Below are 11,232 nucleotides of genomic sequence, written 5' to 3'. Positions count from 1 at the left end.
ATGCTCTGATGTCAACTCGGCGTGAGCGGAAAGGTGCAGGAACCCAGGTAGGAGAAACAGAGAAAGTGCAACCGGAAATGTACGCGAACCCAGGTGAGTAAAAAAACCAATAAAGGAAAAAAAAGGCTGCAGGTTGGAGAAATAGAAACAGGCATCAAGCAATTAAATAACAACTGGAAAACAATCTGTCATAGTGGAAAAAATGACACAAGTAAGTGACTTGAAGACAGTTAGGTTCTCAAACTAGAATTATATGATACTAAAAAAATAAAGGCATTAAAATAAAATCAAAATGATGAACAAAAAAAATTTCAAACAAATATCAAAAGGGAAATACAGGTATAATGTGGAATATCAGACAACTATATATGGTTAAAAAATGTTTTGTGCAACCTCATAGGTAACAACTAAAGTCCGACAGCAAGATGGCCGCTGTTTGAACGTGGCTGCTGGGAGCCCTCCTATTCAGCCACTCTATTGTTCCAGCCCTCCTTGTCACAGTATGCAGCTGAGGAAGGCGAGCGCTGCTACCAGACAGATGGACCGCTACGGGAGGATTTTTGAGGCAGTATCACTCTGGGTGGTACAGGCTTGTCGTGTTTTGTGCTGTTCTGCTTGGCAGATGGTCTCTTTCTTCGGTGATGCTGCTGCTACCAGTGGCGGTCTCCTACCGGCTTACATTTTCGAAATGCCTTCAGCGAAGGCAGCCAAAGTACTGAAAACCCGCATGCGGACGGGGGCAATTCCCCAAAAACTTCAACAAAGGCAGACCCCGGGTGTTCAGCTAAAGGTCCTGCAGCTCTGGAAACAGAAGGCACTTGGCCTAACTTTTTCAAAAATAAACCCTGCACCAATATGAAGGAGCTAGGGAAGACTTCTAACAAGAAAGCTTCACTGGTGCCAGACCAGCCTTCCCTGGTGTGCCTGGACCAACAAGCTCAGAACAGTGTACCTAGCAGCTCACTATGGGTGAAAAGCTTACCCACGGAGTCACATCTACACCTGACACCCACGCATCTTGAGGTGAACCAATTTTCAATTCCTCGTAAAACAGAGGGTCAGGCGGTAGCAAGGACTCCAGAAGGACCGGGGGTGAGGAAGGGCCACTTTCCACCCAGAATGAAGGTGAACTCCTCAAGGCAGGGGGATAGGTAATGTCCCATATGCCCGGATCTTTTGCTAAGATGGAGGAGCCAGGAGGAGGAATCGGTATTAATCGGGGGCTTGATACAGAAGGCAGAGACAAATCCTTCTCCCTATCAGATATTTCTGACTGATCAGATTCAGACAGTCAGGGTCATATTTCTGACTCTAGCAAGTCAGACTCAAATGGGGGCCAAGGCGAAACTCCGGCTGACACTGCCACAGTTAAGAAGGGCAGGAAACATCACGACAGAGGCAGTAAATAGGATAAGAAGGACCGGGGTCTCCTCTGGGACTATTCTATCTCCCAGTCCTAGAAGGCAACACCGGGATAGGTGGAAACAATGCTGACAAACTGAATTGGTCTCTCTGGAGGCTATGTACCAAAGCATCATGGCCCACAGAGAAGAAATTCACGTTAAGAGCAGGAGAGTACAGACAGCTTGTAGGAAGATGCAGGGGGCCATCCGCAAGCTAGTGACTAGTCAAGGGGAGGGGGAGAGAGAAGTAAGCAGTCGTTGATATGCTTTTTGCTTATTATATGTCATGATGTTTGTGTATATTTAAAAAGGAATGATTTGTCTTTTATGTTGAAGCATAATCTAACTTATTTGATGGAGAGATCTGATACTAAGAATTCTAAATATAATGATGAGGGTAAAATTTGGATTTGCTCACTAAATATTTGTGGCCTCAATGAGTAAAAAGGGGTATGCTGGCCTAGAACCTTCGTTATATGCAGATTGATTTAGCCTGTCTGCAGGAGACCCATATAACATGGAGTACGCAATGGTGGCTGAGGGATCTAGACATTGATGTGTTAGCATGTACCCGGCAGGTAACAACAATTAGAGGGGTTGCAATCCTGGCAAGACATGGTCTGGGGCTTTGGAAGCGAGTCAAGGAAGATAAGTCGGGCGATGGGATATAGTAGAATTTAGGTTAATAACTAATAATGCCCCCATTATGATCTGTTCTATCTATGGGTCTAATCTACATGATCCCGATATTGAACTACTTAAGTGTTGAACTCGCCCTTTAACCGCATCCCCTAATTTACATGGGGATTTTAACATCCACTTAAATAGCGATTTTAATCTTAATGTCGATTTAGCATACCAGGCAGGAAGGTAAGGGTGTTTAAGGACCTGCAAGGCTTGGTGAGGGAACAGGGTCTGGTAGACAGTTGGTATAAGCACAGACCAGCTGATCCAGGATTTACTTTGTATTCGGCCCCTCATAACAAATTAGTTGGGCTGGACTATTTTTTGTCACTGATCAACTGGCCCTAATAATCAAAACAGGGAGCTTTCCAAGGTTCATCTCAGACCATAATTCTCTCATAGCCGAATTCCCACTAACCGGCATTACTAGAGAACTGAGGCCTTGGACCTTTGAAAGAAAACTTCTGGGATATGAGCTATATCGTGAACACATGGCTAAGTAGATTTTTTATTTTTTTTATATTAATAGGGGCTCAGCTTCGGAAACTACAGTCTTGGATACTTTCAAAGCAGGGCTTAGATGGGGGAGACCCTGAATTTCTCCATCGCCTGACAGAAATTTCTGCAGAAGGAGATTGGGAATTGGTTTGAGCAGTTAAAAAACGCTGAGTTAGAACTGACGGAGAAAGTAATTATGGGGCATAACATTGAGGATAGTCGGCAGGCAATTGCGATCATTAAATCTAAAATACATCATCATTTTGGAACTGAGGTGTCAGACAAATATGCACAGTATAGGTCTGAGCTATATGAATTAGGGGAGAATACTGGGCGGGTCTTGGCAAATCATCTCCGACAACAATAGGTGGCCAATCAAATTGGGAAAATCAGAGATCATCTAGATCAAATCAAGACTCCCCAACAGAAGTATTAAATGTATTTAAAAAGTACTACGAACAACTATATACCGAGGGAGTGTCTCCATCATGGGGGAAATGTTTTGAAGATTTTTTTAAGGTCCTTGAAATGGTGGAGGTCACAGATGCACAAAATGAAATTCTTGCTTCCCCGAATACTTGGGAAGAGCTCAAGACTGCCTTCGCTTCCCTAGCTCTTGGCAAGGCTACTGGCCCCAATTGCATTCTCCTAGAATTTTATAGGGTATTTTCTAAATCTCTGTGGAAAGAAATTTTACTAATCTTTCAGTTGGCCAAAAGGGGTCAGGTCCCTAGTTCATGGCAGAAGACAACTATAGTTATGTTTGAGAAAAAAGGGAAACCTGACCTGGCTCCAGCATCATATCGACCTATATCACTTATAAATTGTGATAGTAAGAGCTATTCGAAAATACTTGCAGCCAGGTTAGGTAAGCTCATCATCCCTTTGGTATCACTTCGCCAACACGAGTTCATTCCCGGCAGGGACACGACAGACCATGTCCGTCGTATTATTGCCTTGTTGGACTGGGCTCAGGCCACTGAATCACTGCTGGGGGTAGTCCTGTTGGACGCAGATAAAGCGTTTGACAGGGTATCTTGATGGTATCTGTGGTATTTCTTGCAATGGAAAGCAATATGCAAACAATTTATTCAGGCGATTAAGGCATTATATTGCTCACCGAAAGCTGTAATTCGCATATTTCCTGTATTTATTGAATGAACTTTGTATTTTGTATTTTATCTTTTATCTCTCCATATTCCTGATGTATTTTGCATTACTCAAGAAGAAAATGTCATGACATGTATTACATTTGTTTTTGGAATTTTGCAAATAATACATTTTTTTTAAAAAGGTAACAACTAAAGTCCATTTGTTCATTGAGTCACTTAGGACTGATCGGGTCCAAACGTGATATCCAGTATGTTTTTCTTTAAAGAAGGTACTTGCTGTTGTCTCAACCTTCCTTAATAGGTACCTGTTCTAGGACCATGATTGTAATGCCTATTATTATGTTGTTGCAACTCCCACAGTTGAGTCAAGGTGTAGTACTGTTGTGTACCTGGCTGGTGCGATCCCTGGTTTTGGTGAGTAATTCATTTAAATGTCTTGTTCTCTGGTAAGCAAAAAGGGGTTGATGTTTAAATAAGCCTTTAAATTCAACCTCCGTTTGATGCATTGGCCTCTATTTTAAAATACTGTTTTTAACTTTTTGACTTCTTGCGGAATACAGATTTTGCATCCAGCTTTTTAGCTTTTTCACTTCCTTTCAGTAACTGCAACCTATCTTTGTTTTCAACTCTGTCAATGGCTGCTTGTATAATATGATTCGGGTATCCTCTTTGTTTAAACCTTGTAGCCATCTTTTCCTGAATCTTTTTGTACAACTGTTTACTAGATGAGATATGTTTCAGTAATTGAAAGTAGGATAAATGTTTCTTCAAAGCCATTTGGTGAAAGCTATTGTAATGTAATAGATTATTATGATCAGTAGGTTTAGAGAAAACGTTAGTGACTAATCGCATATCCTGTATTGTAATTTCCACATCCAGAAATGTAAACTTCTCTTTACTCATGTTGAAGGTGAACTCATTTCTTTCATTAAAGGTGTTTAAGGGGTCAATTGCTGTTTTTAAACCTATTTGATCACCCTTCCAAATTAGAAATATATTGTCAATATATCTTCGAAAAATGATCAGGTACTCCAGCCAGGTTTGTTTGGAAAAGGTGTAATCTAGTTCAAAGCGATGCATGAAGAAGTTGGCGTAGGAAGGTGCGGCAACATTTCCCATCGAATATACACCTAAATAGAAACTGAACGAGTTGTACCTCTCTTTTTTTAGGGTATTCTATGTTATTTTCACATAACTCGTGCTAATAAATACATTGCGTGGCTCCCAGCTTTCGCTCATTTGGTAAAGCAACGTGAAATGTACTAAACAAGTCCAGGGTGGCATAAAGATTTGCAACAAATCTAATTTGACCTCATAGGCGATAATGGCATATTTAACATTTAATGAAGATATTTTCTACCATGGCACTAAACATGAACTTTTAATAGTTCTATCCAGGATGATAAATGCAGCAACACCTTTAGACGAGTTACTTTTCTCCCAGGAGAGCAGAGAGGTGTGTTTGTTTGACTGTGTGCGCGCGTTTGGTTTGCACGTGCCGTGTTGTGGGTGTGGGTGAGAGAATTGAGAAAGGGTGAATGAAAAGACCAGCGATGGCTGCAGCATCTTAAGTGAGTTCTGAGCCCTATTCTCTAAGATTGACTCACCTGGACTCTGAACATCGAGTAAGTTTCTGGGTGTTTCTCTGAAACTAGGCAACCATTCTCGGAGAACTGATTGGCGTTTGAGACATTTGCTAGTATTAGTCACACTTCGTTTGATCCCATTGACTTATATACTCAATAAGCGCTGATTTGAACTTCTGTTTCATTTAGCTCCGATTTAACCTCGATGGAGGAATGTCCCATTTCCAGAATTACCCAAATCCGCCAGACTCCATACAAAGTGCGCCTGCACCCAACATTCCTGAATGACAACAGGAGCCAGTAACGTGTATAAATTACGTAGCACTCCGCTTAAAACAACCGTCTTGCCTCCAGGAGAACAAAACACTAGCAGACAGTACTCTGACGTCAAGAAACAACTTATTGACGTGCCACAAGAGGAGTAGCAGATGTCTGTGCAGCCCTCTTGTGCAATAATGTATTTTCTGGCGCTCGTTTTATGCCTGCTAAATGTAGAGCAGGTGTTCCTTTATCTTATGGGGGCATAATCTCCCTTTAATAAGGGGACGCCATTGTCAGTGTAACTGCGCCAAATTACAAGCGCAGGGCGAAAAGGGTTTAGCGGGATATGCTATTTGTGCACCACCTCGAAGGTGGTGCATAGTAATTGCGCACACAAGGGCACCAACTACTCAGACGCTGCACCTGTTTGTGCTTTCCTAAATTCCCTACAAAGGCAAATACAGTCTCATAATGTATATCTTTAAAATATTCTGATACGCTCTACGTACACCGGTAGCCTGTACCGGCAGATGAAGGGACGCACACGCAATCACGCACGCACAAAGACACCGAGTCCTACATCCTTTTCCTTGCCTCCACCCACACTAACCAGACGCAAACAAATTTATCCAGGGCCAAAACACACACATAAACCACTAATAACTCAATGTACACCTTTTTTAGATAGATACCATGACTGTCCACAAACAAGTAATGGTCTGCTAAGTAACATCATATATCCACCCAGGAGTGATATAGTGGATGTTTGTAGGATGTACTAGTTAAATTGTGTGTTATTTGTGTGTTTGTGGAAGGTCATGGTATCTAAAAAAAGGTGTACATTGAGTTATTAGGGATATATGATGTTATTTAGCTGACCATTACTTCGCAAGTTTTTACTACAATGTTTTTACATCGCAAATACCATTACTACACAAGATTTAACTGCGCATGGTTTTAGTCGCAAATACATTTAAAAGTACTAAATATGCATTTACTTCGCAGTATATTACCAACTATACAACTTCTACTCTTTTTTGACTCTTTTACCTTTACCCTCATACACTACATTACCCTACACTACCCAAACACCACTACACTACCCTAAAACACTACCCTATACTACACAAACGCCACAACACTACCCTAAACCCAAATACACCACTCTACACTACATAAACACAACCCTACAACGTAAAAGACAACCCCCTGCATGACCACTACCATAAACCCAAATACACTACTCTACACTTCATAAACACAACCCTTAACCCCTTCAGCGCTGCGCGGATTCCCCCGCGGTGCTGAAGGGTTCTAGCGCGGGCGGGGCCATGACGGAACGGTTCCGTCATGAGCACAGCTCAACCGATGCTCATGACGGAACCGTTCCGTCATGAGCATCGAAGGGGTTAAACCCAAAAGACAAGGCCCTGCAACACAACACTACCCTAAACCCAAATACACCACTCTACACTACATGAACACCACCCTACAACCTAAAAGACAACCCCCTGCACGACCACTACCCTAAACCCAAATACACTACTCTACACTACATAAAAACAACCCTAAAACCTAAAAGACAACCCCCTGCACGACCACTACCCTAAACCCAAATACACTACTGTACAATACATAAACACAACCCTAAAACCTAAGACAACCCCCTGCACGACCACTACCCTAAACCCAAATAACTACTCTGCACTACATAAACACAACCCTAAAACCTAAAAGACACCCCCCTGCACGACCCCAAAAACTACACTGCCCCACTTACCTTTCTCTCCACGTGGTCCCCCGCTTCACCGTGCTTCCTGTCTTCTCCTGCTTCAGGCGTCGTCAGAGCTACACGTCGTTGTTTGGAAAGTGAAGCGCCTCCTTTTCCAAACAATGACAATTGACAATTGAAAATTGACTTTGCTAAGTAACGGTATATGCGAAGTAGAAGCATGCAAACTTAAAGCATGTAAAGTAAAAGATTCTGCTAAGTAAAAAATGCATAGTAATGGTAAGACCCTGTTTAGCACCCTGATTGGAAAATCAAAGGAATCATAAAAAGCAACTTTTTTCACGTCAAAGGCCGTTGAGATCAGTTTCCGGCCGGAACAACATTTTGAATAAGAAGTATTCGCATGTCAGCATATCACTTTGGGCAGTATTCACAAGTTGGTGTTTTAAGAACACGTTTTATTTTTAAGTTGATTGATGTATTGACACAAAAAAAGGGGGAATGGGCAATGTATTCTAAGTTTTTTATCATAGATGTTTGATTCAGACACAGGTTGGACCATAATGCGTATCTCACGGTAGAGGGATTGTGGGTGTTGTAGTTGGGTAGTTGGGAGGGTTTGAGGGTGGAGCGTAGGATGGAGTTATAAGGATTGTTTACAGCTGGGGAATGTTACGTGTGATGTTAGAAGCAGTTGCGTGGGGCGAGTCGAACTCGGATTTGACGATGTTCGTGTAGAAAGAAGGAAGTTACATTTTGGCAGGATTGCTGCAGGTGGGAACTGGGGACAAAAACCTTCGTAAATTCGGTCAGTTGTAAATTGGGGAGGATGTTTAGAAGTAGAATTTGTGATTCATGATTTATATTCCGTTGTATTAGTGAAATGATGGTAATGTTGCACTTTACATTTATATTTATGTTTTTGGCTATGGGGCATTGGTGAATGGGTGGTGGTTGATAAATGAAGGGTAGAAGGTGATTGCTACAAAACACATAAACAGAAGGGAATTTTTGGCGACATTGAAATGTTTTGTTTGAAGGCAAGAAGTTCTAATAGGAGGGTGTGTTAATTTATTGTTGCCATATAAGAACTAGTTTTGTTGGGCTGACATTTATGTATTAACTATTGCAGATACCCCTGATGAAGATCAATTATGATCGAAATGCATTGGGTGAACTGAAATGTAAATGGAGGATTCGAGCTTCTTAAACGTGCCTGTGATTAGGCCCGGATGGGCAATTCCAGAGCAAGCAAGAATGCCTGAAATTATGGAACCTCGTACCTTTGACGTGATAGATTACTATTGAAAAATGAATAAACTGGTTGAACTTTTGAATACTTCTGAGTACGTGTATAATGTTGATCACAAATGTACAAAAGGCTGTGCAACTCTTAGGTGATCTGCACAGCGCGCGTCACACCTTTCCTGAGAAGTCATAGTAGTGGCCGTGAAGTAATGGTAGATTACCCTCCTAGGTAGCTTATAAAGAACATTCACTATCGCTGCATCCGTGTAGGTAGGTCACTCTTCTGTGCTCTCAGAGCGATTGTTCAAAATATAATTTAAAATGGCTGACTGGATTCAGTGCATGCCCCAGTGTCATTTGCCTGTCTCTCAGTGAACCTTTACTCTGAGTGCCCGTATCAAGGGCACCCCTTCACGTCCCTCTCTTGTCATTCTGGGGTAGGTTCTTAAGAGCAGTACTCTGCGCCCTTTCCTGTGCATTCCTATGTGTTAAGGCGCGCCAATTCTGGATCGAGACAGATCATTTAGCAGTATTAATATATTCATAAACCAAATTCCATTCATGGCCATCTATCTGAAGATATGTGTATAGGTATATGACTGTATATGGTATTTCTTTAGTGCAAACCTATCCAAAAGGCAGAGGAGTGGTGTACAAGGTTAAAGGCGATGTTAAAGTCGGTGAGTAATTGGAAAGAAAGCTGACTTCTGGACTGTCATTGAATGTGAAGCAGTGTTCTTTAATGAGGTGAGTCTTCAGTAAATAAAGCTTCTGCCATGTATGTTTATCCCATGCCTGCTCTGTGCTACTCCATGGTCCCTCTTTGATAGATTCATTGATAGGCTGTGTAAGGGCAATACGTGCCTTGGTGCAGCCAACTAGGATAAGAGCACAAAAGTGATCAGTTATGCAGTACACCAAAACACTGTCCACACGGCACACCCCTGGTGTGTAGCGTGCTACAAGTTTGCTAATGCACTTTGATGCCTCAATGGGGTATGAACCTAATAAATGAAGCTACAGTACACACACTTCATTCTCATAACACACATTAAATCACACACATGTATACACACACCCGTAACATAACATACCTATTATTATGAGGATGTGTCATTGACAGCAATAAAGTGTGCAATTACTATTCTAACTCCACGCTCTTTGATAGTAGGTTAAGTTATAAAGCGGACTGAGGCAAATCTAACTGGGCTTTTACTTTTTTGATACACTCACTCGAAAGTTCCTAAACAGACCACGGGGACGTGTACTCACAACGTCCTTGTCCTCACAAAGATAGAGTTTGTCTGGTTCTGACAAGGTCAACCCACACTATGAGGACCGAGCCGGTCCCCACAGCATGGGTTATACATGCCCACACACACTTTGTGTGGTCCAGAGCACATAAACTGTGACCACGTTCAATTCAAGAAATAACGGGTGCTGGGGCACAAAAATACTACTCCTTCTACACAAGCCCAGCAAGCACTGAAAACAAGATAACCAGTGTAGCCACAACAGCGTTGACGGAAAGTAAAACAGGAGGAACGCTGGCTAGTTGCTATCTATATAGGCTCCAGCCTGAGAGTGAGGGGAAGCAGTGTGCAGCATTTCTATCCTTTTTAGGCCTCGCCTAGCGATGCTGCGCATGCGCTGCATGCTTTGGCGAGATCTATTTTGTTGATTTAGCTTCCGAAGGGGGACAGGAGATGTGCACGTGTACCGCTCGCGGTGTGCAGGAGATGTGCACGCATATGGTGTGCGAGCACGGCACGCTTCCACTTGTTTTTTGTTGCATTGGCTTGCCGAGTCCCACGGCCGTCTCTTTTAATTACAGCATCAGTAACTAACTTCCATCCTGTAAAAGAGCTGTGATAAGAGGAAAGAACACAATTTGCTCAGGATCACTCTGTCTCGGTACAGAAGCTGTGCTTTAGTTATTTTACTTCACTCTTTCTGATGCCACCAAACCTCATTCTTTTGGGTCAATTTAAGCTTGTCTTTCTCTAGAAACTTTTCTGTATAATTAAAGCACATTAGACTAAATGTATTTTACACGATGTAGATTTCGTACATGCCTTTAGTATTTGTCAGGAAATCGGGTGGAGGAGAGTGAGTAATTCGCTCCAGCTTTGTTTTTGATGGCAGCAATGGAACAAGTGTGTGCTTGTGTGATTTTACTATCATAAAGATGAAAACATGGTGTCAGCTAGTGCTATCTCCTCGTGATGCTTTAGCAATAAATACCTCACGTTGTGCGCCCATCCCAGCACCGGTTTTTCCGGTTTTTCCAGAACAAGAAAGGGAAGTGTAAAGAGTGCTCTGTGCTCGCCCTGCCTCGTACTCTACTTCCGGTCGCAACCAGGCTCTCTTGTGAGGTAACCTTTTGTGGGGCGGGAAGAGGCTATGTGCGTACAGGGCCAGCCTGTTAGGCTATTCATATGCAAATTCGGCGGGGATAACCGGGTAAAGACAGAGGTCCCTGAACCTGATGTAAAACGGTTCATTATTTTTCAAACAAAATGCTTCCAGCCAGACTGCATAAGAAAAAAATTACCTATACCTCTAGTGACTTCAACACTTATTCATATGAAGTAAGATAAACGAAAATTAATACGTTTACCTAAGCAGTAATTTCTGCCTTTTATTTATTTTTTTATTTTTTAATTAATATCTTTGATCACAAAAAGAACACATAATGAACTACACGA

Source organism: Triturus cristatus, chromosome 6 (assembly GCF_964204655.1).
Source record: "Triturus cristatus chromosome 6, aTriCri1.1, whole genome shotgun sequence".
NCBI lineage: Eukaryota > Metazoa > Chordata > Amphibia > Caudata > Salamandridae > Triturus > Triturus cristatus.
Note: the sequence above shows the minus strand (reverse complement) of the source record.